This window comes from Sipha flava, unplaced genomic scaffold, assembly GCF_003268045.1.
Source record: "Sipha flava isolate LNK unplaced genomic scaffold, YSA_version1 69_pilon_pilon, whole genome shotgun sequence".
NCBI classification, from domain to species: Eukaryota; Metazoa; Arthropoda; class Insecta; order Hemiptera; family Aphididae; genus Sipha; species Sipha flava.
In genome coordinates, this window is record NW_020273609.1 from 539731 (window position 1) to 547818 (window position 8088).

General features: G+C 29.2%; 1 long non-coding RNA gene across 1 annotated transcript; it reads left to right on the plus strand.

Annotated features, from left to right (window-relative positions):
- Positions 1-1312: 1312 nt before the first annotated feature.
- LOC112692066 lies at positions 1313-2122 on the plus strand. Its single transcript, XR_003149374.1, has 3 exons — positions 1313-1552; positions 1654-1750; positions 1808-2122. It is a non-coding gene; the product is annotated as an uncharacterized LOC112692066 (long non-coding RNA).
- The last annotated feature ends 5966 nt before the right edge of the window (positions 2123-8088 follow it).

Consider the following 8088-nt stretch of genomic DNA (forward strand, 5'->3'; position numbering starts at 1 on the left):
AAAATAATTTAAAGTTCAGTTCAAGTTAGGTTCGATTAAAAAATCAGGGTTCGACCCATCACTAATATATATATAACATTAAATATACATATGGATTATAGGTATAAATGTATAATAATATTTATATAGTAATAATATTAACACAGTTAAACATTAATGGAAAAAAAAAAGATATAAATATATTGATTTATACGATTTATCTTATAATTTTAATAAGAGTATATGCCTTTTTTTTGCTGAGCAGAGCGTATAATAATATTATCTATTTTAACATTTATGTTTTTATGGATATGAAGCAGTGTTAGCCCATTTAATCGGTCTTCGCTAGTTATTGACCTCAACCTTTTCAATGTCATTCAATCTAAATGAATAAAGCAAATCACATGCTTAGTAGCAATATATAACATTGAAGTATTTGAAATAAAAAATATTTGTCAAGCCATTGGCGTAGATACATATCAATACATACAATATCAATAAAAAAAATGTGTGTGGGGAGGGTGGAAACCCCTTACACCCTCTCCGTAACTACGCCACTGTGTCAAGCAATTACTTAAAAGCATTCAATTATGCAAGAATAATACATATTTTTAATGGAAATACTTATTTAGGAATATTATGAAAAGTATAAGCGAAAAATTGTAAAATTTATTAAAATTGAGTTCATGTAAACTCCACCAGTGAAGAAAATCAAGTAGTAGTATAAAATTAATATGATATATTATTAAAAAAAATTATATTATAATATAATATCATATCATTCGCATTAAATATGCGAATTAATGCGAATAATTAAATCACAGTAAAAAAAAAAATCATAATAAATAATCGTAATAATTAATAATCCAAAAATATAAAGTGATGTCATGTATGTAAGCTAAAATGATGTGATACAATTTGTATATATTCTATGTCTTGTATAAATCCATTAGTGTACCTATTTATAGCATTCTGTAACACTGTCATTATTTTTTTATTTGGAGTTTTTCAGCTTATTTATTTGAGATTTGCCATTTAGTTTTATATAAGTATGGGTTTGAAATTCGGTAAAAACTTTATTAAAAATATGAAAATTCGGTTGACTATTATAAAATTAATTTCTTAGATGACTATGTGAGGATTCACAGGCAAAACACAAAAAAAAACTGGCGGAGTTTACATATGCCCATTACAGGTAAGGAAAAACCTGGCGGAGTTTACAATCGCCCATGCTACTGTACTACGAGTACGCATACGGCTCGCGCACCCGTATGATCGCGCTCCGTCGTTTCGAAGCCACATTTGCCACACTGCACTGAATCGATAAGTGTATAAATCGGTTCATAATTAACAACGAAAAAATTACGTGTTCGTACGCTGACGGATTCTTTACGCGTAAATAGTTGTTAACTATTAAGTGCAGGGTCGGACTAGTCTATACTTTAGACTGGTGATTACCAGTGAGGCAATATCTATGTTAGAATCGCTTTAATTTTTTTTTTTTTTTTGGTTACTAAATAATACTATATGACTTATAAGAGTCGAGAAAACGGACTGAGATATCACGTAAATAGTAAGTAGATCTGATATTTTGTTGTTATATTGTACCACTATTCAGTAGGTATTATGCTAACAAACGCAAACGCCTCACATTTAAAATAATTATATTTATAGTGTATAAACAACATTTCAAATGACAATGCAATGCAAAAAAATGTTTGATGAAACCTATATGGATGAGACAAATAGTGCATTTATTGCAAACGCATAGGTATCATTTGAGTATCTTCCAAGTTATATTTTTACAGCATTTACTCATGAATTATAGGTTTAATGACTCAAATGACATTATGCAACAGGATATATTCTAATGCGCCATTGAAAGCTATTTGCGTTATTGAGAATTAATTTTGAGCTGTTTAAAATTACTTTTCGCGCTATTGAAAAACTATTTACATTTGATCATCAAATTCATCAAATCAACAATTCTGGTTGAACAAAACTGAAATGCGGGTGAAAAATACCAATGAAGCAAAAATAACAACCGTGGATTAAAGGGACGTATTTGAATTAGTTAATAACATAAATGATCAAGAAGAAGGTGAAAAGCCATTAAGTGTCAAAAATCTAAAGTTTTGCAAATACCTACACAGAAAAAAAATTGTTTTGTATAGTTGTATAATAATAATAACATTTTTTTTTTTTTGATTTAATTTTAATTTTTCAACTAATAAAGAGTACTTTTTTGGGCAACTGGTACATACCCGACTAGAGATTTATCTCTTATCTTCGTGGTCGTATAAATCTATGTTCGGTTATCGCCGTCGGTTGATAATAGGCACGTGATATTTTTTTCAATTTAATTTTTTTTTCACTCATCACTGCGGACGGACGGTAAAATCAACAGCCGCTCGCGGGGCCCATGTGTTTGGCGTCAAGTTCAAAAACCTTAACCGTGCGACGGCGGACGCGGTGCGCTCGCCAATGTTGTCAATTAAGACGCGCGGACCGAAAGGAACTAATCGAATAAACCATCATCGAGAAATTATTGAACGACGTACGGCTTTTATATACACCTGTATGTTAACTCGGTACCGTGTTTTGAGGTTTTTGTCGCTCGAGGGCAATATTTTTCAGACCTCTATCCGATCGTATGAACGTGATTCATTAATTAAAGACCGCCAGTTGACATGGCACTTAAATACTCTATATTTTATGATTTATTTTTCCAGGAGTATTTTTCAACTATAGTTAATATTATTTTTGTCTATTATAAATGTCAACAATTCTTATAAAGGTATAAAAAAAAAATTATACTTACATACATTTTTTTTTTTGCTACAATACATGTGCCTAAAATTGGTATCAATTACTTTTAAATATTTCCTGAAATGTCAATAAAATGCTAATATAAGTGCGACACGATTAATATTTATAGAACAGCAATACAATATCTTGACTTTATCGTTTAATCAAAACTTGTTAAAGTACTAGATTTCGTCAAAATACATTCCCAACGCGTATATTGTATGACTGTAAAAACCTATCACAAATACACATTTTTAATATTATCGTTATTAATGATACTAATCATGAGAATTGATAGAATACAACTATCAAGAAATATACAATAAATATGTATTTTCATTTAAAAATATGCAAAAAAAAAATTAACCCTAGACTATACACATTACGAAACGTCGACATTTATAATCAAAATTATTCTAGGTGAATTGTAGAAGAATATGCATTTGCATAAAAATCCGGGCCCTACTTATAAACATACTAATATTTTTTTCTTCTATATAAGAAACAACAATTTATATGATGAATCAATAATTTTCAGTTAAAACACGTGTTTAATATAATTACACTTTTTGTTTAACATTATGCAGGCCCGTATTTAAAGGGGGGCATGGCTAGACACATGCCCGGGGGGCAGTGGCGCATTTAAGGGGGGGGGGCAAAAGGGACAAATGTTCCCAGGCGGCAAAATATTCTAACTTTTATTATTGATGTGTTCATGATTTTTTTAATTTTCACACCTTTTTCGGTATTGTTTAGTATTTTAAAAAATATTGTTGAGTATCTAATAAGAAATTAAAAAAATTATACTATACCTAGTCACCTAGGTAATAGTGAAGTAGCAAAATAGATATATTACATTTATTATTCGATAAGATATTATATTTTCTTTCAATATTTATAATAAAGACTCGGGTACACAGAATGCGGTATTCACTTTAGGGCACATTTAAAAAAATTACAAAAGGAGTAAAACTGTACCTAAAAGCGTTCAATGTTTGTTAGCATTTATAAAAGAGAATAGTTTAGTTGAAGTATATCCATCAATTATTTTACTATATATAATTAATAATAAGTATAATATATTTAATCTAATAAAAAACCATGGTAATCCTTGTGCATATAATAAGTGTTAATTCCATTTTCTATATTTAATATATATATTTTAAGAAAGGAATATTCAATTTGAAAAAAAAATTAGGTTAACGTTAGGTATTACTATAAAATTTTCTAATACAATATCGTAAAACAACTGATTTATAATTTGTTTCATAAAATTAATTTTTTTATTGCTTAACTTTGAATTTATTTATATATATTATTTTTTTTTTGTTATAAGGGGAAGGGCGAAAAAATTATATTGCCCCGGGGTGCATATATATTAAATGCGCCACTGCCCGGGGGCGTCAAGTCTCAGGGGTGGTAAAATATTTTAAAAATTATGTAATTAAAAAAATAAAATAGTATGTTTTATTATGTTATAATTTGTTTAATTTGTTAATTTAAAAAAGTATTAAACGATTTTCATTTATAAGTTATATTTTAATATTAAAGAATCTCGATTATGGACGAAATAATAAGTGTTATATTATTGTCTTTTATATTTTTTTTTTGGGGGGGGGGCATAAATTATATGCCCGAGGGCGCTAAATATTTAAATACGGGCCTGACATTATGTCACTTCCGATGTTAAAAACTAAACGACTTATGAGCAGTAATAAAAATAACAATATTATGACAGTGATGATAATACGGCGATAACTAGACAATGCCCTGTCGCACAGTAGTCTAAGATTGAAAAAAGATGGCCAAAAATGTTTATTTGTAACAATTACATTTCAAAGAGTGGCCAAAAATATTTAAGTGATTTAATATACACAAACGATATTTCGTCAAAATTAAATGTATTAAAAACTATTTTCAATGCACTGTTTTTTACTTGTAATGAATCAGACATATTGTTAACAATAATATATTCATGGACATCAAATCGAATGATAACAGATGAGCCAAATTATATGTCATGGTAAATCACCACACACACTAATTAAATTTAAAACTTACTAAAATATTAAAATGTTAAAGAAATAACAAAAGAATTAGCAAAAATATAGTTTATTAAAAGTACCAAGAAGATGGCTAAGGCAGACAAGCTTGCCGATCGCTCGCGGCGGTCGGTACACCATCCGCGAACGCTTCGTGGTACATCGCCGTTTTCGTTCTTTTAATCATTCGGGTATCCCGATTGATAATCAAACGTACGATGATACCAAGGCAAAGGGGTGTGACGGGTAAGATCGCGGTATCCGTGAAACACGACCGTGTCATAATGAATAACACTGTATCGAACGCACGAATACAACTATTCAAGTATCTCATCGATTTCATAAACATGTTAAATTCAATAATGTCTTATCGAAAGTAGAGCAGATATGAGCAAGTAATCTACACATAAACATTTTCGATATATTATCTAGTTTTATTGTATGTATATATGAGCGTGACTATCGTTGACTAAATAACTTAAAATCGTAAAAGTTTTGATTGCTTATAAATAGTCTATCAGTAATTAATTGAATTCAACGACCTACAAAGTCGTACACATAGTTTAATGTCATAATAACAAATATAAATATTTGACAGCATATACCTATATACAATATAATATATCCAAAGATAAGATTAATTTTAACTAAGAGTCGTTTAAAATTAACTAATAATTAGTACAAAACTAATGATATTTTTAAATGAAAAAGAAACATTTTTCAACATAAATACAGATTTGGCATAAGTAAAAATGAATATTTTTAAAAAAATTTTATAATATAAAATTCTAAAAGAAGTGCTTAGTACATTTTTAAAACAAAATCTTTGAAATATAATTGTTACAAATAAACATTTTTGGCCACCTTTTTTCAATTTTAGACCACTGTGCGTCGTTCTGTCTTGTGGTGCCGAACCCTATACTTTGGTTAGGCGTAACCATATTTTTAAAATGAAGCTGGAGACCAGAGAGGCCGATCTATGGTTTGCACTTTGCAATATTATGATCTCACTATTATTTTCGGTCAGGCGGACTATGTCGGATCGGTACGTATATGAAAGATTCAAATGTGAATTACCTAAATTAAAACGTATAATAAAATATTTTGCGGAACGGTGCGGTACGTGTCTGACTTGTATAAATCATGTTCAATACTTATAATTTGAGAGTGCAAATTATTTTTCTATGCCAAGTAAAATTGTAGGATTGAGACCGTTGTATTTTTATTTGGAGTAGAAGTTCGGCGCCACTAGTTCTGTCGGCTAGGAGCTTTTGATTTTTCGTCGTATTGTAGCAAAAAAAAAAAATAAGTCGTCGAAGGCGTTGCGATGAACGCCCGACTGAAATGTATTTCAAAAGTGTTTTGAAATGCTGACTGAATATTTCGGATCGAATAAATAAACTCGTATCTCCTGACAGTTAAAAACTTAATCATATTTGTAAATAGCTGTTAGGAGTTAAGAAAAAAAAAAAAAAAAAAAAAACGATGACCATTGGTTTATATTCCATTCATCATTGTACGCGTTTTGACGTTATACGGTTTGTTATGTCGAAGTAAATTCGATCATTAAATGGGGCGCAACCATATGTGGCGAAACGCGTAGTTTCGTCGTGAAAAATGTAAAAATGTATTCGAGAAATAATTGTACACCAGTCGAGTTAGACGCGAAAAATAACGCAGAAGCAGTAGTTGCGGCCTTGTGGCACTGCACATTGCGATGATTATTTTTTTGTTTAGCTATATTATCGTGTAATGTACAATGCGCGTACAACGACCGATATGAAATTGTTATCAGAAACAAATGTAATAATTATTTGAACACTTAATATATATATGAACGTGTAAGTTGTCGATAAAAGTTCTGAAATCTGAAGTATTATTGAAGTGAAATATTTTACAACGGTTTTGTTTGGTATAAAAAAATACTGAATATAAAAATTAAACAACAGAATACAATTGAGAACTGTTTATATTTTTACACGGAGAAAATTTAATTTAGTAAAAAAAAAGTATACTAAAATATATTGTTTTTAACAAAATAAATGAGTTGATATAAAATTAAGATTTTAATTCTCAATCTACTTGTACACTTATGATATAACCATCTGAATTAACTGGTCTCGCTCGAGAGATATTTTACAATTTAAGACAAGAGCCATTAATATTTCTTAAACGTTTTAGATTGAAAAAAGTATAAAATCATCTTATTTTCATTTTTAGCAATCCTAATAATTATTAGGATTGCTATAAAATGGAAAGTTTTTTGTTAAATTTTTATTTTTTATTATTAATTGTATGATTAAATAATTTACAAGCAATTGAGATCACAAAAAAAAAAAAGAAAAAACAATTGTATTGTATTTCTTATTGAAGGCGTTGAAAATCCATATTTGAAAGTTTGAAAGCATACCTAACCTTGTATGTATATATATATGTATATTTATATGAGAGTTGAACATTTTAATGAAGAGTTGAGGTACTCATCTCCAAATCTTGATCATTTTTTTGATTTGTTATAAAAAAAAAAAAAATAATAAATAAATATGTCGAAAACTAATGTACTGTATATTTTTACGTCAGTGTTTTGTGATTGTTTAGAAAACTATTTGGACCTCTCTCAACTAGACAGACAACATTTCCAATTAGAAACTATCTTTGATTGAGATGATCGGAGCATTCCTCCTAGTTGAGAAATCGAGTACTCAGACGCAAATTAAATGTATTGTTAAAATCAATACATTCTTCGTTCCACAAAATCTAAAATAAAATCAAAAGTGAAAGAGACCACGAAAAGCTCTTTTAATAGAAAATAGCTCAATAATAAAAACAGTATAAATTCAATGTAAAGCTAATATAGCTTCGTTTTAGACAAATATAAAAGAAAAGCAAATGCTATCCGATCTCTTGTTACGATTATGTACCGACTACACGTGTGCTACGCGTCGTAACATAAAATAAACCGATTTCCGCAGTTTTTTCTTATATTCCGGTTTGTATTTCTGTTTGTATTTGATTTCTTTATCCGTAAATGCATAATATCGTAATACAAGCTCTAAAACTGAAAACTCGCCCATTTACAGCCGTTGTGGGCTATAGAAAAAATTTAAAAAAATCATATTATGTACCGAATATCATATTTTTGTGCCACGTGCATTCCTTTTGGCTGAACGTATATAACGTTATACACCGGTTAATTCGTATATTACGAACTTTGTTTCCCCTGGTCAAATGTGAACGTCAACCCTACTCGTTTCGCAAC